The following is a 21189-nucleotide window of genomic DNA, read 5'->3' as shown; positions in this document are numbered from 1 at the left end:
CTAGGCTTGTAGAGTCCGTCCGTTCACTAGAGTTGAGCGCGGTTCGTGGTTCGAGGTTCTCCAGTTCTAAGCTCGAGTGATTTTTGGGGCTGTTCGAGATCGAACTAGAACTCGAGCTTTTTGCAAAAGCTCGATAGTTCTAGATACGTTCGAGAACGGTTCTAGCAGCAAAAAGCAGGGCTTTTTACAGCTACAGTGTGCAGGAGCCATCGCTGGCAGCCTGCCACAAGCTGGTAACCAAGATAAACATCGGGTATCCAAGCAAAGCGCTTTGGTTAGTAACCCGATGTTTATCTTAGTTACGTGCAGGAAGCCCACACTTCCCGCTCAGCTCACTCCGCCCCCTCCTGCCCGCGGCATGTATACATACATATACACACACACACTCTCACACACGCACCCCCCCTCCCCCCCCCCCCCCCGCTCGGCTTACCTGCGGTGATGAAGTCCCGCCATCCCGACCTCAGCGCTGTCACTGTCCTCCATGGCCGCCGCTTGTCACATCACCTCTCGCTTCCCACCCGAGACGTCACGGACCTCTCGCGATACTTGATGTGAAGGCGCCGGTCATTGACCTCAGTGACAGGGGCTGTCAGTGTGCTGGAGATCAGCGCAGGTAATGTACCTCGCTGACAGCAGCACTTGTCACCCCCCTGCAGTGACCTGGGCTGACCCATTGATGTTAGCTCAGGTCACTGCATTGCTCTCCCAGCCAATGGGGAACATCCTGCTCTTCATTGACTGGGACAGTGTGGATCGTCATGGCAACCCCTTGGATTACAACAGACCTGGATTTGTTTTTCTTTCTAATAAATTGGTTAAAGAGGGAATGTTTTGGGGAGTGTTTTTTCAAATAAAAATGTGTTTGTCGTCTATTTTTTTTTATTACTGACTGGGTTGGTGATGTCGGGTATCTGATAGACGCCTGACCTCACCAACCCCAGGGCTTGATGCCAGGTGACATTACACATCTGGTATTAACCCCATATATTACCCCGTTTGCCACCGCACCAGGGCGCGGGATGAGCTGGGGCGAAGCACCAGGATTGGCGCATCTAATGGATGCGCCACTTCTGGGGCGGCTGCGGCCTGCTATTTTTAGGCTGGGGAGATTCCAATAACCATGGACCTCCCTAGCCTGAGAATATCAGGCCCCAGCTGTCTGCTTTACCTTGGCTGGTGATCCAATTTTGGGGGACCCCTACGTGTTTTTTTTTTAAATTATTTATTTAATTTAAAATAACAGCGTGGGGTGCCCTCAGTTTTGGATTACCAGCCAAGGTGAGGTTGCCAGCTGTGGTCTGCAGGCTGCAGCCGTCTGCTTTACCCTAGCTGGCTACAAAACTAGGGGGAACCCTACGTCATTTTTTTTTCATTTTTTTTGGCTAAATACAAAGCTAAGCACCCCTTAGTGCCACATGAAAGGTACCAAAGGGTGTTCCACTTTTTCTCCATTTTTTTCTCCACTTTTTCTCCATTTTTTTCTCCACTTTTTCTCCATTTTTTTCTCCACTTATTCTCCACTTATTCTCCACTTATTCTCCACTTATTCTCCACTTATTCTCCACTTTTTTCTCCACTTTTTCTCCACTTTTTCTCCTCTTATGCTCCACTTTTTCTCCACTTTTTCTCCTCTTAATCTCCACTTTTTCTCCACTTTTTCTCCACTTTTTCTCCACTTTTTTCTCCACTTTTTTCTCCACTTTTTCTCCACTTTTTCTCCACTTTTTCTCCACTTTTTCTCCTCTTATGCTCCACTTTTTCTCCACTTTTTTCTCCATTTTTTCTCCTCTTATGCTCCACTTTTTCTCCACTTTTTCTCCACTTTTTCTCCACTTTTTCTCCACTTTTTCTCCTCTTATGCTCCACTTTTTCTCCACTTTTTCTCCTCTTATGCTCCACTTTTTCTCTACTTTTTCTCCTCTTAATCTCCACTTTTTCTCCTCTTATGCTCCACTTTTTCTCAACTTTTTCTCCACTTTTTCTCCAATTTTTTCTCCACTTTTTCTCCTCTTATGCTCCACTTTTTCTCCACTTTTTTCTCCACTTTTTTCTCCACCTTTTTCTCCACTTTTTCTCCTCTTATGCTCCACTTTTTCTCCTCTTATGCTCCACTTTTTCTCCACTTTTTCTCCTCTTATGCTCCACTTTTTCTCCACTTTTTCTCCACTTTTTCTCCTCTTATGCTCCACTTTTTCTCCACTTTTTTCTCCACTTTTTCTCCTCTTATGCTCCACTTTTGTTCCACTTTTTCTCCACTTTTTTCTCCACTTTTTCTCCTCTTATGCTTCACTTTTTCTCCACTTTTTTCTCCACTTTTTCTCCACTTTTTCTCCTCTTATGCTCCACTTTTTCTCCACTTTTTTCTCCACTTTTTCTCCTCTTATGCTCCACTTTTTCTCCACTTTTTCTCCTCTTATGCTCCACTTTTTCTCCACTTTTTCTCCACTTTTTCTCCACTTTTTTCTCCACTTTTTCTCCTCTTATGCTCCACTTTTTCTCCACTTTTTTTCTCCACTTTTTTCTCCACTTTTTCTCCTCTTATGCTCCACTTTTTCTCCTCTTATGCTCCACTTTTTCTCCACTTTTTCTCCTCTTAATCTCCACTTTTTCTCCTCTTATGCTCCACTTTTTCTCCACTTTTTCTCCACTTTTTCTCCTCTTATGCTCCACTTTTTCTCCACTTTTTTCTCCACTTTTTCTCCTCTTATGCTCCACTTTTTCTCCACTTTTTCTCCACTTTTTCTCCTCTTATGCTCCACTTTTTCTCCACTTTTTCTCCTCTTATGCTCCACTTTTTCTCCACTTTTTTCTCCACTTTTTCTCCTCTTATGCTCCACTTTTTCTCCACTTTTTCTCCACTTTTTTCTCCACTTTTTCTCCTCTTATGCTCCACTTTTTCTCCACTTTTTCTCCACTTTTTTCTCCACTTTTTCTCCTCTTATGCTCCACTTTTTCTCCACTTTTTCTCCTCTTATGCTCCACTTTTTCTCCACTTTTTCTCCTCTTATGCTCCACTTTTTCTCCACTTTTTTCTCCACTTTTTCTCCTCTTATGCTCCACTTTTTCTCCACTTTTTCTCCACTTTTTCTCCGTTCTTTTTCTATGGTCAGTCTACCCATTAGCTCTGCCATGCATACTGTAGCTCTACACCTACTGCACATGTTACTTTATGATTGACATCTCTTTCGTACCAGAGCTGTCTAAGCCTACTCTGACCCCATATTTGTCATTACTATATTGTCCTTGTACTGTATTATGACATTTGTATCATGTGTTTCATTTCTTGCTGTGTTGCAATTTTTTTGCTGCATCCCAATTGTACCTCTACATTGTTCGAGTTTATGTTATTGTTCTCTCACTCTTATGTGATACTGATTATTGTCATTTTTCATGATTACATGCAGATAAGTCCAATCTGACGAAGGCTCAGGCGTAAACGTCATTTGTAACTTGTTTTGGACAAAAACATATATGCTTATGAAAAAAAAATGTTCTTAATACGGACCAATAAAGAGTGATTTTGCATTACTATCCGTTGTGACTTACTGACTTAGTCTGGGAGATTTAGAGTGCCGAGGTTACTCACTAATTTTATCTATTATTACCTCTGAGCACCTATATACCAGTGAGCAGAGCTTCCTCTACAGTAGTTCTCCTGATTAGGCATGCCCTTACCTCATGAGCAGGGCATTGCAGCTTTGGTAGCAACCATTACGACATGGACTCTGCTGCTGTGGACCCGGGGAGAGTGAGTGCAGATTCATTGCACCCACACTCCTCACATGAAGGGTCCGCACTCCTAGAAAATGGGGGATACGTTCCCTGAGTGTCTCCCCCCCATATTCTAGACGGCCCAGAGTCGTCGTGGGACGCCTTTATTTTTTTTCTTACAATAAATTGGTGAAAGAGGAAATGTTTTGGGGACTGTTTTTTCCAATAAATTTCTTTTGTCGATTTTTTGTTTTTGTTAGTACTGACAGTTTATGATGTTGGGTATCTAATAGCCGCAATTACATCACAAACTGCTGGGCTTGATCTCAGGTGACTTTACAGCTAGTATTAACCCGATTTATTACCCCGTTTGCCACTGCACCAGGGCACGGGATGAGCTGGGGTGAAGCGCCAGGATTGGCGCATCTAGTGGATGCGCCACGTCTGGGGTGCCTGCGGCCTGCTATTTTTAGGCTGTGAAGGCCCAATAACTATGGACCTTCCCACCCTGAGAATACCAGACCACAACTGTCCGCTTTACCTTGGCTGGTGATCCAATTTGGGGGGGACCCTACTTTTATTGTGTAATTATTAATATTTATAAAATAATTATAAAAAAGAGCCTGAGGGGACCTCCACATTGGATCCCCAACCACGGTAAAGCTGCCAGCTGTGGTTTTCAGGCTACAGCCGTCTGCTTTACCCTAGCTGGCTATCAAAAATGGGGGGACCCAACGTAATTTTTTTTTTTAACTATTTTTTAAATAGAAAAAATTAATGGGCTTCCCTGTATTTTGATTGACAACCAAGGTAACGGCAGGCAGATGGGGGTGGCAACCCATAGCTGTCTGCTTTATCTGCGCCGAGAATGAAAAATACCGCGGAGCGCTACGTCATTTTTTTAAAGATTTATTTTTACAGCACTGTGATGTCCAGCAATCAAAATACAGGGAAGCCCATTTTATTTTTAGTTATTTAAATAAATAATTAAAAAAAATATATATGGGCTCCCGCTGCATTTTTTGTATTGCTAGCTAAGGGTAATCCAAGCAGCTACTGGCTGCTAACCCCCACTGCTTGGTGTTACCTTCACTGGCAATGGAAAATCCAGGGAAGCATTTTTTATTTTTTTTGCCAAAAAACTACAAAAAAAGGACGTGAGCTTCGCCATATTTTTGTATGCTAGCCAGGTATAGCAGGCAGGTGCTGGAAGAGTTGGATACAGCGCCAGAAGATGGCGCTTCTATGAAAATGCCATTTTCTGAGGTGGCTGCAGACTGCAATTCGCAGCAGTGGGGCCCAGAAAGCTCAGGCCAACTGGTGGTGCGGATTCCAATCCCCAGCTGCCTAGTTGTACCTGGCTGGACACAAAAATGGGGCAAAGCCTACGTCATTTGTTTTCTAATTATTTCATGAAATTCATGAATAAAAAAAGGGCTTCCCTTTATTTTTGGTTCCCAGACGGGTACAAATAGGCAACTGGGGGTTGGGGGCAGCCGTACCTGCCTGCTGTACCTGGCTAGCATACAAAAATATGGCGAAGCCCACATAATTTTTTCAGGGGGCAAAAAACTTCTGCATACAGTCCTGGATGGAGTATGCTGAGCCTTGTAGTTCTGCAGCTGCTGTCTGTCTGTATGGAGAAGAGCAGACAGCAGCTGCAGAACTACAAGGCTCAGCATACTCCATCCAGGACTGTATGCAGAAGTTTTTTGCCCACCAAAAAAATGACGTGGGCTTCGCCATATTTTTGTATGCTAGCCAGGTACAGCTGGCAGCCACGGGCTGCCTCCAACCCCCAGTTGCCTATTTGTACCCGGCTGGGAACCAAAAATATAGGGAAGCCCGTTTTTTTTAATTATTTCACTTATTTCATGAAATAATTAAAAAACAAATGACGTGGGCTTCGCCCTATTTTTGTGTCCAGCCGGGTACAACTAGGCAGCTGGGGATTGGAATCCGCAGCACAGGTTAGCCCGAGGTTTGTGGGCGCCTCTGCTGCGGATTTCAGTCCGCAGCCGTCCCAGAAAATGGCGCTCTCATAGAAGCGCCATCATCTGGCGCTGTATCCAACTCTTCCAACAGCCCTGGAGCCGGGTGGCTTGTTGGGTAATCATGAGTTAATACTGGCTTTGTTTTACCAGCCAGTATTAAGCCAGAGATTCTTAATGTCAGGCACGTTTGACCCGGCCATTAAGAATCTCCAATAAAGGGTTAAAAAAAAGACACCACACAGAGAAAAAATACTTTAATAGAAATAAATACACAGACACATTAGAGACTCCATCTTTATTACCCCCTGTCAGCCCTCCACGATCCTGCTCTTCTGTCTTCTTTCTTTCTAGTGTAGTAGTAGTGACGATTGTAGTGAGGAAGGATGAGATTCACCAGCTCATCACTTGGGGCTGGGGAACCTCCATCCTCACTACAATGCTCACTACAATCGTGCAGCAGCGTGCAGCCTTCACTCCGTGAGTGATCACTGCTGGCTGCTAGCGGTAACGCTGACAGACGCGTTACCATAGCAACGGTGCTCTCGGAGTCGCGGTTAGCGGTGACGTCACCGCTAACTGCGTTGCTATGGCAACGGCGATCTCCATTAATGACCGGCTGTGTCAGCCGGTCCCTAACGGAACGGGGAGTCGACCGTGTGCTAGAGCATGTCGCCGGTACACGGCGATACACATATGTGCACCGTGTACCGGAGAGATGCACTCGCAGGTCCTACGTGACGTGTCATAGTCATGTGACCAGTCTGTAGCCAATGAGATAATAGCCACGTGACTGGTCACATGGCTATTTTGACGTCACGATAGGTCCTGCTTCTCTGCTGGCAGTGCAGGTCACCGGGAGGATTCAGCGATCATCGGATGGAATAGCGGCAGGAGACAGAGTGCAGAAGGGATCGCGAGGACCGGTAAGTGTTATGGCAATGTTTATTAACTTGTTTGTGTACATTTATAATGCATTTTTATGTGTTTGTGATTGCCTCCCATTATAGCCTATACGTTCGAGTTCGGTTCGTCGAACGTTCGACGAACCGAACTCGAACGGGACCTCCGTTCGTCGAGCCGACCTCGAGCCGAACCGGGACCGGTTCGCTCATCTCTACCGTTCACCTTTTCTGTGTCGCACAAAGACACAGTGGTTGGATCCAAAGATCTCAAATTTGGACTCATCAGACCAAAGCACAGATTTCCACTGGTCTAATGTCCATTCCTTGTGTTCTTTCGCCCAAACAAAACTCTTCTGCTTCTTGCCTGTCCTTAGCAGTGGTTTCCTAGCAGCTATTTTACAATGAAGACCTGCTGCACAATGACTCCTCTTAACTGTTGTTCTAGAGATGTGTCTGCTGCTAGAACTCTGTGTGGCATTGACCTGGTCTCTAATCTGAGCTACTCTTAACCTGCGATTTCTGAGGCTGGTTACACGGATAAACTTATCCTCCGCAGCAGAGGTGACTCTTGGTCTTCCTTTCTTGGGGCAGTCCTCAAGTGAGCCTGTTTCTTTGTAGCATTTGATGGTTTTTGTCACTGCACTTGGGAACACTTTCAAAGTTTTCCCAATTTTACGGACTTCCTGACCTTCATTTCTTAAAGTAATGATGGCCACTCATTTTTCTTTACTTAGCTGCTTTTTTCTTGCCATAATACAAATTCTAACAGTCTATTCAGTAGGACTATCAGCTGTGTATCCATCAGACTTCTGCACAACACAATTGATGGTCCCAACCCCATTTATAAGGCAAGAAATCCCACTTATTAAACCTAACAGGGCACACCTGTGAAGTGAAAACCATTTCCGGTGACTACCTCTTGAAGCTCATCAAGAGAATGCCAAGAGTGTGCAAAGCAGTAATCAAAGCAAAAGGTGGCTACTTTGAAGAACCTAGAATATAAGACATATTTTCAGTTGTTTCACACTTCTTTGTTAAGTATTTCATTCAACATCTGTTAATTCATAGTTTTGATGCCTTCAATGTGAATCTACAATTTTACAGTCATGAAAATAAAGAAAAACTCTTTGAATGAAAAGGTGTGTCCAAACTTTTGGTCTCTCCTGTATATATATGACTAGAGTTGAGCGATGTTCGAGTCGAACAGTTCGCCAATTTGATGTTCGATTGATTTTGGGGGATGTTCGAGTCGTTCGACGAACTCGAACGATTTGGTTAAAGTTCGGCAGTTTGAGTTACGTTCGAGAACGGTTCGATCACCAAAAGCGTGGCTTTTCACAGTAAGTATGTACGCACGTTGCGTATCTGCATGTATCCTGCATCCCCAGCACAATCACTGTCTCTTTCCTACTCACAAATCTCTGGCGGCTTTTCCTCTTTTGAAAATGGCTGCCGCTTCATTATTCAATCAGGTATTTCGTGCCTTCCTCGCCCACCAGCGCCCATGATTGGTTGCAAAGGAAGTAAACCAATTCTGTAGTGGCCGCGCTCCCCGTAGTAATGATTTTAAAAACTCTTGTCCTAAAATGGAATTTATTACTCAAACATACGGAAATAAAAAACGGATACAACGCGTTTCGGCGGGAACAACCGCCTTCCTCAGGTATCTAAATAAAAATGCATCTCACTTTACTTTATAGATAAAAAGATAAATACAATTTACCTGGTATTCAAATAAGGGTGTGGATATAACCACAGCTGTATAATCAGTTTCTTAGTTCACTTCAACTCTAGTGGTTCATTAAAAACAAATCCACAAACAACAAATCACTTAAAAGAATCATAAAACTAAAAACACTGTAAGCATTTATCAATAAAATTACTATCAATAAGATTTATCAAATAAAAGGTAGTACAAAAAAAAAAAAATTAGATAAAAATTCTTTAAAAAACAAATTTAAATTTTTTTTTTTCTTTTTCATTATATTTAGACAGGGATGTATACTATATTCTTTCCACAATATCATTAAGGCCATTAGGATGCAATGTTTGAAGGCGGTAAATCCAATATGTTTCGTTGCGATTGAGCAAAGAATTTCTATTGATCGTTTCCATAGGTATCTGTTCTAGAGGTGTCACCCTTATATTAAAATTCTTTTCATGCTTGAGTAGTATATGTCTTGATAAACTATGTTTTAAAAACCCATTTTTTGCTCTGTTTCTGTGCCCGTTCATACGAGCACGTAACGTCTGTGTCGTGTGTCCCACATACTGTAGCCCACAGCTACAGTCGATAACATAAATAATATAATCGCTATCACAACTCAGATTTTGTTTTATTTTAATTAATTCGCCTGTACTTTTACTTGTAATCTGTTTTGCTCCATGGTTTATAATTCCACACGTATGACATTTCCTAGAACTACATCTAAAAACTCCAATCACCTGATCTTCATTTTTTTCTATCCTTGCTGATTTTTTTTTATTTTCTCTTAATCTACTTGGGGCTATTAAGCGTTTTATCGTTTTCCCCCTCCTAAATGTTATATTTGGTTCCTCAGGCAAATATTTTCCCAAAATCAGATCCCGTTTTAGAATATACCAATATTTTTTCAGAATCATACGTATCATCTTATTCCCTCTATTATAGGTCGTAATAAAATTAAATTTCCACCTACCTCCTTCTCTGTCATTTGTTTTTTTACACATCACCTCATTTTTTTCCGTATCTAAATAAAAATGCATCTCACTCTACTTTATAGATAAAAAAATAAATACAATTTACCTGGTATTCAAATAAGGGTGTGGATATAACCACAGCTGTATAATCAGTTTTTTAGTTCACTTCAACTCTAGTGGTTCATTAAAAACAAATCCACAAACAACAAATCACTTAAAAGAATCATAAAACTAAAAACACTGTAAGCATTTATCAATAAAATTACTATCAATAAGATATCGATAAGTAGAGTGAGATGCATTTTTATTTAGATACCTGAGGAAGGCGGTTGTTCCCGCCGAAACGCGTTGTATCCGTTTTTTATTTCCGTATGTTTGAGTAATAAATTCCATTTGAGGACAAGAGTTTTTAAAATCATTACTACGGGGAGCGCGGCCACTACAGAATTGGTTTACTTCATTTTTAACTTTTTCACCTGTGGTAATCCGAGCCAGGACCATACACAGGATCAATTCAATGCAAGCAGCAGACCCGGATAAGGAGACTTTGGAAAAGTCATATATGCCTGAAGTTTTGTGGCAAAAGGTGAGTGCATAAAACTTCATTAAAAAAAGGGCACCAGAGAGCCGCTTTGATAACGCGCTGAGATTGGCGCCGCGTGTTTGTTTTTTATTATATACCCTGCAGGGAATCACCTTACTTCATGATTGGTTGCAGTCAGACATGCCCCCACGATAAGTGACAGCTGTCTCACTGCAACCAATCACAGCCGCCGGCGGGCGGGTCTATATCGTGCAGTAAAATAAATAAATAATTAAAAAAAAAAATGCGGTTCCCCCAATTTTGATACCAGCCAGGATAAAGCCACACGGCTGGAGGCTGGTATTGTCAGGCTGGAGAGCGCCACGTTATGGGGAGCCCACCACCCTAACAATATCAGCAGGCAGCCGCCTGGAATTGCCACACCCATTATATGCGACAGTCTCGGGACTCTACCAAGCTCATCCCGAATTGCCCTGGTGCGGTTGCAATCGGGGTAAAAAGGAGTTAATCATGGCAGGCGTCTCCCCGAGATACCTTCCATGATTAACCTGTAAGTGAAAGTAAATAAACACACACAGCGAAAAATTCTTTATTTGGAATAAAAGACAAAAAAATACCCCATTTACCTCTTTATTAATCCCCAAACAACAATCCAGGTCCGAAGTAATCCACACGATGCTGTCAGCTCTGCTACATGAAGATGAGAGGGAGCCCCGTAGAACACGAGCGCTCTGTGTCCTCTCCACGCAGCACCTGAAGTGAGTCGTGCTGTCACCGGGGACTTCACTCTGCAATGCAGAGGTCAAGATAACCAAATCTTCCTATGTTTCTCATTAGAGGCAGTGGCTCAATGGTTAGAGCTACTGCCTAGGAAGCATTAGTTCACGAGTTCAAGTCCTGGCTGCTCCAATAAGGAATTTAAATTATTATTTATTTATAATTATATTTTAATTTAATTTAATTACGCACTGAGGGGAGGAGCGAGACATCAGCTGTGAGCCGCGGGACACACCTTTTAAATCGGAGCAGTTCACGGAATGAGACTGCATTGCTCTCTCCTCTCTCTCTTCTCTCTCTCTTCTCTCTCTCTTCTCTCGCTCTCTCTTTTCTCTCTTCACTCTCCCTCTCTTCTCTCTCTCTCCTCTCTCTCTTCTCTCTCTTCCCTCTCTCTTCTTCTCTCTCTTTTTATCTCTCTCTCTATTTTTCTCTCTATCTCTCTTTCTCTCTCTTTTTCTCTCTTTTTCTCTCTCTTTCTCTCTCTCTTTTTTCTCTTTTTCTATCTTTCTCTCTCTTTTTCTCTCTTGCTCTCTCTTTTTCTCTTTTTTTCTCTCTTTCTCCCTCCCTCTTCTCTCTCTCTTTTCTCTCCTCTTCTCTCCTCTTCTCTCTCCTCTCTCTCTCTTCTCTCTCGCCTCTCTCTCTACTCTCTCTTCTCTCTCTCCCTTCTCTCATCTTCTCTCCTCTTTTCTCTCTCTCTCTCCCTCTCTCTTTTCTCTCTCTTTTCTCTCTCTCAGACCTGGCGATGATCAGCTGATGCGGCCACCTGACGGAATCAGCTGACACTATAAGTCGAGCGGTGAGGCCGGCTTTTTACCGCCCGGCCGGCTAAACTATTAGCTGCTGCTGTCGGACAGGAGTCTGGACAGAAGTGTGTAGTTTTTTGGTTTTTTTTGCACTGATGCATCAGCTGATTGTTTAAAAGCCGTTTATACAATCAGCTGCTGTGTCATGTGATTGAGGCCCTTGAACCTGACACATCATCTGATCGCTTTGCCTTCCAGCAAACCGATCAGATGATATTGGATCCGGATTGGACGGTGCGGCCCTTGACCAAGGATTACTGCGGAGAGGGGTTCTTTATTTCAATAAAGATGGAGTCACTAATTGTGTTGTGTTTTATTTCTAATAAAAATATTTTTCTGTGTGTTGTGTTTTTTTTATCTGTCCTAGAAATTCATGGTGGCCACTGGCCATGTCTAATATTGGCGTGACTCCATGAATTTTGGGCTTAGGGCCAGTTGATAATATACAGCTAGCCCTAACCCCATTATTACCCAGCGAGCCACCCGTCACCAGGGCAGCTGGAAGAGTTGGATACAGCGCCAGAAAATGGTGCTTCTATGAAAGCGCCATTTTCTGGGGCAGCTGTGGACTGCAATTCGGAGTAGGGGTGCCCAGAAAGCTTGGACAACCTGCGCTGCGGATTCCAACCCCCAGCTGCCTAGTTGTACCTGGCTGGACACAAAAATGGGGCGAAGCCCACATCATTTTTTTTTAATTATATTATAATAATTAAAAAAAAGGGCTTCCCTATATATTTTTGGTTCCCAGCCGGGTACAAATATGCAGCTGGGGCTTGGGGGCAGCCCGTAGCTGCCTGCTGTACCTGGCTAGCATACAAAAACATGGCGAAGCCCACATAATTTTTTTGGGGGGGGCAAAAAACTCCTGCATACAGTCCTGGATGGAGTATGCTGAGCCTTGTAGTCCTGCAGCAGCTGTCTGCTGTCTGTCTGTATGGAAGAGAGCAGACAGCAGCTGCAGAACTACAAGGCTCAGCATGCTCCATTCACTAGTGTATGCAGGAGAGCAGACAGCAGCTGCAGAACTACAAGGCTCAGCATACTCCATCCAGGACTGTATGCAGGAATTTTTTGCCCCCCCCCCAAAAAAAAATGACGTGGGCTTCGCCATATTTTTGCATGCTAGCCAGGTACAGCAGGCAGGTACGGCTGCACCCAACCTCCAGCTGCCTATTTGTACCCTGCTGGGAACTAAAAAATATGGAAGCCCTTTTTTTAATTATTTCATGAATTTCATGAAATAATTTAAAAAAAAATTGACATGGGCTTCGCCCCATTTTTGTGTCCGGCCAGGTACAACTAGGCAGCTGGGGATTGGAATCCACAACACAGGTTGGCCCAAGCTTTCTGGGCCCCTCTGCTGTGAATTGCAGTCCGCAACCACCCCAGAAAATGGCGCTTTCATAGAAGCGCCATCATCTGGCGCTGTATCCAACTCTTCCAGCAGCCCTGAAGCCGGGTGGCTTGCTGGGTAATAATGGGTTAATACTAGCTTTTTTTTACTAGCTAGTATTAAGCCAGAGATTCTTAATGTCAGGCAAGTTTGACCCGGCCATCAAGAATCTCCAATAAAGGGTTAAAAAAAAAGACACCACACAGAGAAAAAAATACTTTAAAAGAAATAAATACACAGACACACTTAGAGACTCCATGTTTATTACTCCCTCTCATCCCTCCACAATCCTGGTCTTCTGTCTTCTTTCTCCTTCAACCCATGCAGCTCTGCTACATCAGACAGCACTGCATGGGAGGAAGACTCTCTTGCTCCCGTGCAGTCTAATCACTCAGTGAATGAACAGAGGCTGCGGGTTGTAAGCGATATCATCACTGCTGCCACCCTTGCTAAAGTAATCTGACAGGCGGGTTACTATAGCAACGGTGCTCCGATCACGTGATTCCTGGTGCCCCAATTCACCAGCTGTGGCAGCCAGTCCTTGCATGTGGGCTGACTCTGTAAAGAGAGCCCACATGCAGGAACAGGGAAGCCGACCATGTGCCAGAGCATCTCGCCAGTACACAGAGATGCCCAAAGGAGCTCCGCGTACCGGAGAGATGCACTCAAAGGACCTAGCATGACGTCTAGCCATGTGACCAGTCTGTAGCCAATGAGATAATAAACATGTGACTGGTCACATGCTATTTTGAGGTCACGGAAGGTCCTATCATCAGTGCTGGTTACCAGGAGGACGCAGCGATTATCGGAAGGACAAGCAGCGGGAGACAGAGTGTAGGACGCGTCGCGGGGACCTGTAAGTGTAATGGCAATGTTTATTAACTGTATGTGTACATGTATAATGTGTTTTTATGTGTTTGAGTTTGCCTGCCATTGTTTTCAATGGGGTTCGAAGGAGTTTGTCGAACGTTCGTCGAACGGAACCTCCGTTCGACAAACCGAATCGAACTCGAACACTAGGGGGGTGGCTCATCTCTATATATGACACATGGAAGAAGTATTGAACACGCTTAATGAAATATATTTAATACTTCTTACAAAAGCCTTTGTTGGTGATGACAGCTTCAAGACGCCTCTTGTATAGAGAAAAAGGTTGCATACATTCCTCAGGTACGGTTTCGGCCCAATATTCCACACAAACACTCTTCAAATCCTAAAGGTTCCATGTTACAGGTGCCTTCTATGAAGTCTTAGCTTTACTTTCTTCAATAAATTATCTATTGGATTCAGGTCAGATGACTGTCTGGGCCATTCTAGAAGCGTTATTTTTTTCCTATGAAACCAATTGAAAGATTCCTTGGCTGTATGTTTGGGATCATTGTTTTTCTGAAATGTCCACCCATGTTTCATTTTCATCATTGTGGTAGATAGCAGCATATTTTTTTATCAAGAATATCTTGGTACATTTGTCCATTGATCCTAAGAGGATCACAACATTTACTCCTTCACCATCCAGCTTGTTTTCACCTTTCTGACCAGTCCAAGTTTTACAATTCTGACAAGTGTTACTTTATGAGGTAATTACTCTGGAACGCTTCAACAGGTGCCAGTGATTCCAAGATTGTTTTTTGTGACATATTATACATTGTGAAAAGGGTAAATTTAGGATAAGAGGTTATTTTTGCTTTTATTTGTGAAAATATTAGAAATTTTACAAATATTTTGAAAATTTCCAGTTTTGAAACTGAATTGTTATGCCCATAAACCAGAGAGTTATGTCACAGAAAAGAATTAAGAAATAGCAATTATAACATGTTTACTTTACATCACTATTATTTTTTACATATAATTTTTTTGTTAGGACATTAGAATGGTCAGCAATTTCTGATTTTTCCAACAAAATTTACAGAAACAATTCCTTAGGGACCACATCACATTTGAAGGGACTTTGAGAGCTCATTTTGATAGAATACACCAAAAAGTGACACAATTTTAAAACTGCACCCCTCTCAATGCTCAAAAAAACATTGAATAAGTTTTTTAAACATTTAAGTGCCTCACAGGAATGAAAACAACGTCGAAGGAAAAAAATGAAAATTTGATTTTTTTCCCACAAAAAGGTTATTTTAGCCCCAAATTTTGCATTTTCTCAAGGGTAGCAGGCAAAAATACACCATAGAATTTGTTGTACAACTTACTGAGTACACCGATACCCCATATTTGGTGGAAAACTACTGTTTGGGTGCACAGCAGGGCTTGGAAGGGAAGGAGGACTCTATTCCAAGCAAGGTGAAGAGAATACAATATAAAGATGTGATCAAGACAAATAAATATTCAATCAAAGTAATATCTTGAAAATGTGGAAGGAATCAAGTATCTATTTACAGCACTGGTCCTGTGTTGGTCTTGAATGCTTCAAACATGAATTAACATTTCCATCTTCTTAAGCTAGGAGAAGCTTGATTTAAGTAGCCATAAAATGGTTTAACATTTTCAGACCAGTGTAGGATAGATAACATTGCAGACAGTTGGAGTTGCTCACTTTGTTGGGTTATGCTCCCAGTATTACTTCTCTGGATTCCATTTTATTCTATTTTGGTGTTCTCAATGCAAAGCTTTCTCATCAATTACTGTTGATAAAGTTACAAAATGTTATCCTACTGTTGGGTTTGTTCCTATATAAAGAAGTGTAAAAATTAGCCACTGAACAAAGATAAAACCATTAGGAATGAAACATTTTCATGTGTTATCATGTAGGAGGCTCGAGAGATATGGAAATGAGAGCAAGTGACAAAGTTAAAGAAAGATATCAGGTTATTTTGGAAACATATTAAAATGCATTAAATTTAAATGAAAGAAGAACGAAGAATGCACTAATTAAAAATCAAGAGTCAGAAAAGAAAGATTACAAAGACAGAAACAGTCAATTTCAAGCAATGCTTCATCTTTAGGACTAACTTGTGATGAATTATCAGATTTTATAACATCTGTAGTCAAAAATTATTCAGCCCAACCGACTGTTATGGTTTGTGATCCTTCTGAGCCCTGAACTGGTCCAGTACCTTCATTGACTCCCATATTGGGATTGGTTGACTCTGCAGTGCCACCTGTCCGTCGCTTGAGGTGTCAGGCTGATAGGTATCAGGTGGCTAGAGTCTTGTACCATCCTGAGCCTAAAGGCCACTTTACACACAAAGATAAATCTTTGGCAGATCTGTGGGTGTAGTGAAATCATGGACATATTGTTCCATTTGTACACAGCCACAAACCTGGCACTGATTGTCCACAATTTCACTGCAACCACAGATCTGCCAAAGATTTATCTCTGTGTGTAAAGTGGCCTTAAGTGCTCATTTAGCCCTACCGCGCATGCGCGGGTTACCGCAGCCTTTCCAAGGCACTAAGTGCGGGATTACCGCTATCGCGCATGCTCGTGACGTCAGTGGTGACGTGGAGGTCGCTGATTGGCCGTCAGTGATGTTAGCGGTAACGTGGTGGCCACGGGATGGCCGCAACCAGTGCCCGTACATCATGCCATGTGGCCTGATCCAGGAAGGAGACTAAAAAAGGCTTGTAGCCATGCCCATTGGGGCATGAGCGTCACATTGTCTATGGTGGCAGCTCACTGAATAAACTGTGCTGCTTGTATGCAGTTGTTTCAGTGCCATCTTATCCTGCAGAGTCAGTGGCAGATGTATACGTGTATAGGACAGTAGTAGGCAGGGCTAGGGCGTTGGTGCTTGATGCCACAATTCTCTGGTAACGTGGCTTGGTTAGGGTCAGCTCCTGTCCTATCTGTGTATATGTTTTAGTGATAGGCACCGGTACCAGGTATTTGTATCTTGGTACAGCTGTGATTGGCACGGTGAGGGTCAGGGTCCACATGGTCTGATGTGCCCCATACGCACGTGACCGGTACTCTGCAGTGTCAGTGGCAGACTTGTGTGTACCTTTCCACGGGTTTCCCATTGACGCTAACAGGGTTACCTCTCGGTCTGATGTGTCCCTACAGACAAGACTGATACACGTGTACCTGTGAAGCTAACAGGGACATGCTACACGTTGGGGTGTGCCCTTAAACATCCCCTTCGTTCACATTTGGGTTTTCCTTAGTTGCTGTACCCATTCTCCAGTCCCGTAGTGGCCTTGTCATCTTGTCATGAGAATCGACATGCGCCACTCTGAGCACCAGTTGGAGCGTCCACAGAGCTGTTCTCATGTGCGGTTGTACCCTGAACCTGAGCCCATGGAGCTAGGGCGGACAGGTGCTAGGTTGACAATGTCAGTGGCTAATCCAGTTTGCTTCACTTGCAAACAGACAGGGCACTATACCAACCAGTGTCCCAAAAAGGTCGAGAAGCAGCTGTTTCTTGTGTCTGTTAAGAGGGAAACCCTGGACGCGCCTGCTTCGAACCTTAAATTATCCTTTAAGGGTAGACTGGTATTCGATAACAGCACTGTACCAGTTATAGAATGTGTAGACTCCGGTGCAGATGGGAATTTTGTTTCTTCCGAGTTTGCCTGTCTGCACGAGATTCCCATGACCATGCTGCCCAAGCCTATTTCTGTCCGGGTAGCCGATGGGTCCGTCCCGTCCTTCCCAAGCGGGTCATCTACCAGACTGTCCCTTTGGTTTTCACTATGCCTTCGGGGCACCGGGAGACCACCTTTTTTCTGGTGATGAACAATGGGATGAATGAGATCTTGCTGGGGCTCCCCTGGCTGAGGCAGAATTTCCCCCAGTTTGACTGGGGCACAGGGAAAAGTATGAATTGGGGAACCACATGCCAAAAGACCTGTCTGTCCAAGACTATTAGAGGGGTGTCGTCTGCTGACCCGGTGAAGGTGCCCAAGCTTACGCACCAATATCCCTCCTCTGCTAAGGGAGTCTCCAAAAAGTCAGCAGAGACATCATCCTCACTTCTGCACCCCTGTACCCCAGTTCCCATGCCAGTTCATAGCACCAAGTTCTCTAGGGACCATTTGACCAGTCACGACTTCCCTGGTAGGGAACGGTCTGCTTGTGCGGTGGTCGGATCTAAACAGGTCCGAAGGAGGAGGCGATATTTGGTGGACTGGGATGGCTTCGGCCTAGAGCACCGGTCCTGGGTGCCGGCTTCAGCAGTTCCGCCCAACCTAGTGGCAGCTTTTGAGTGCTGGAGTAGGGGGGGCCTTAGACGTGGGGTAATGTAATGGTTCGGGGTCCTTCTGAGCCCCGAACTGGTCCAGTCCCGCCATTGACTCTGCAGCGCCATCTGTCCATCACTTGAGTTGTCGGGCTGATAGGTATCAGGTGGCTAGAGTCTTGTACCACCCTGAGCCTAAGTGCTCATTTAGCACTACCGCGCACGCTTGAGTTCCCGCAGCCTCTCAAGGCACTAAGTGCGGGATCACCGCTATCGTGCATGCGCGTGACGTCAGTGATGACGCGGTGGCCGCTGATTGGCCATCAGTGACATTAGCGGTGACAAGGCGTCATATTATTTTATATGCAATTGTCCCCTCTGCACCCACCCATTGCAAATTAGGTTTATTAGCAAACTTTACAAACTTTTCAGTAATTGCAAAAAAACAGTTAAAACCATTTTAAATAGCTCAACTCAACTAATATAATTCAGTATATCCCAATAGTGAATACACCTCTCACATTTTTGTAAATATTTTATTATATCTTTTTATGAGACAACACTGAAGATATGACAAGTAGTCAGTGTACAGCTTGTATAACAGTGTAAATTTGATGCCCTCTAAATAAGTCAACACACGCCATTAATGTCTAAACCGCTGGCAACAAAAGCCAGTACACCCCTAAGTGAAAATGGACAAATTTGACGAATTAGCCATTTTCCCTATGCAGTGTCATGTGACTCATTAGTGTTACAAGGTTTCAGGTGTGAATGAGGAGCAAGTGAGTTCATTTTGGTGATACCGCTCACACACTCACATACTGATCACTTAGTTGAACGTAGGACCTCATGGCAAAGAATTCTCTGAGAATGAGACCTCAGGCACAGGACATCAAACTCAGGTGCAGACAGGTATCGACACAGGTGCCAGATACAGGCTGCTGCGGACACAGGTGCAGGATACAGACTAGTACCAGGAAGACACAGGACCGGTCCAAGAAGACAGACAGGACAGACACAGCAGTGCAGAACTGGTTGCATGCAGGACTCGTGCTGGAGGTTGGGAGACCAGAGCAGACAGACAGGACCAAACACACAGGCTAGGATCAAATCCTAGTTCATTGTTCTGGCCTCTCCCATCGGGGAAGGTGCCCTAAGTGTCTGGTGCCTCCCAGAGATAGGTGCACATGCTTCCTCTTAAAGGGACAGGAAGCATGCATGCACACCCCCAAGACTGGATATCAGGAACTGCATGCAGCATGCTCAGGACCTGGGGCCTAGGCAGTAGCTGGAGACCAACACACGTGGGGGCATCTGGGTGGAAGGAGGGGAGCTGGGGACTGCATCAAACATGGGTGGTAACGAAGGGATGCAGATGACCATGCGACACATGGGTGGCGGGGCGAGCCAAGGAACACGCAGCATGAGGATGGCCGTGCAAGAGTACAGAACACCATATGGCATGTGGGTGGCCATGCAAGTGAGCAGAGGACCATGCAGCATGAGGATGACCATGCAGGGGAGAGTGCAGGACTCCATGTAGCGCCGGCACAATTAGGGAAGCCGGCACTACAGTATCCCCCTTTCAAACCCCTCTTCTGAACGCAGTACTGCCAGGTAACAAATTTCTGGCAAGGGTCATCAAGCTTTGGTGACCAGACAAGGGACAACAGGCACAGGACATCAGACACAGGTGGAGTGTGGGTCCATGTCATCAGACACAGGAATTCTGGTCTTCAGGGTCCAGGTCAACATGCACGGATCACCAGGCAATGGACATCAGGCACAGGACATCAGACACAGGTGAAGCAAGGATGGCTGAGGCAGACAGGATGACAAGCCCAGGTGGGTATGGATCCCGGTGCAGGATACAGACTGATATGGACACAGTTAAAAACAAGCAGAGCAGTCAAAAGGGACTTCATAGAGTAATAGGCAACAACTTCACATGACATATGAGAAAACAAGCGAGGAATGAAGTCTTTAAAATTGCCCCAGTAATACCATATCCCATGGCACAAAAACCACCAATACATGGGTTCAATTTGCACATAAAGAATCTGTTTATTGGGTCAGGCAAAATATGCTAGCTCCCTGGTAGGGCCAGTCCCCATGTGTGCCTGCATGTGAGTCTCTAAGTTGTGGTAAGCTCCCTGCTGGGTATAGTGCTGTGGTAATATGTTACTGGCTGTTTTCCACTGACTCTTTAACCTTGGTCAAATACACTGACTTCTGTGCCTGTGTTAACTGTAAACCACTTGCACTGGCCCTACCAGGGAGCTAGCATATTTTGCTACTTACTAGTGATGAGCGAGTACTAAAAAGCTCGGGTGCTCGAAGCTCGGGCCGAGCATCCCAAGATACTCGTGTACTCGGGCCGAGCAACGAGCCCAATGTTATCCTATGGGAGACCCGAGTATTTTTGTGAAATGACCCCCCGGCAGCATGGAGAAACCCTAAAAATGTCACAAAAGTCTCAGAAGAGTGCTCAAATGACATGGCAACAGCATGGGGAAGACCCCTTGAAGCATTTATCACTGAAAAGTCACAGCTGTGAACAATTTTGTCCGCGTTTTACGCCATTTTTACGGACTCACCAGAAAACCTTCCAAAATGACCCCAAAATGATTTTTCATGGCGGAAATGTTAAGGGCACATACCCAATAGTGAGATAGAGCTGGTGTATGTTACTTTTTGAGATTAATACATGAAAGATTTTACGTGAAAACATTGTGTGGCACTCAGATGTCCCTGAGAAGAGACGTACATGAAGGCCTCTTGAGTCTAATGTGCCCATTTTGAGGAAGTGAGTCTTTGTAGTATTTTCCTTTGCCAGGGCAGTCCAAAATTGTGAGGTTCACCAATGCCCCTGCATACAGACGTGCATGAGGGCCTGTAAACCTGAAGTGCCCATTGTAAGGAAGTGGGTCTATTGTAGGCAGGGCAGCCAAAAATTGGGAGGCTCCACGTTGTCCCTGGGTAGAGACTTGCATGAGGGCCTCAAAACATTAAGTGTCCATTTTAAGGAAGTGGGTGTATTATAGTATAGCCCTTAGGCAGGGCAGCCAAAAATTGGGAGGCTCCATGTTGTCCCTGGGTAGAGACGTGCATGAGGGCCTCAAAACATTAAGTGTCCATTTTAAGGAAGTGGGTGTATTATAGTATAGCCCTTAGGCAGGGCAGCCAAAAATTGGGAGGCTCCACGTTGTCCCTGGGTAGAGACGTGCATGAGGGCCTCAAAACATTAAGTGTCCATT

The sequence above is a fragment of the Anomaloglossus baeobatrachus genome, chromosome 6 (assembly GCF_048569485.1).
Source record: "Anomaloglossus baeobatrachus isolate aAnoBae1 chromosome 6, aAnoBae1.hap1, whole genome shotgun sequence".
NCBI lineage: Eukaryota > Metazoa > Chordata > Amphibia > Anura > Aromobatidae > Anomaloglossus > Anomaloglossus baeobatrachus.
The sequence above is the reverse complement of the archived record's forward strand: the minus strand, read 5'-3'. Positions refer to the sequence as shown.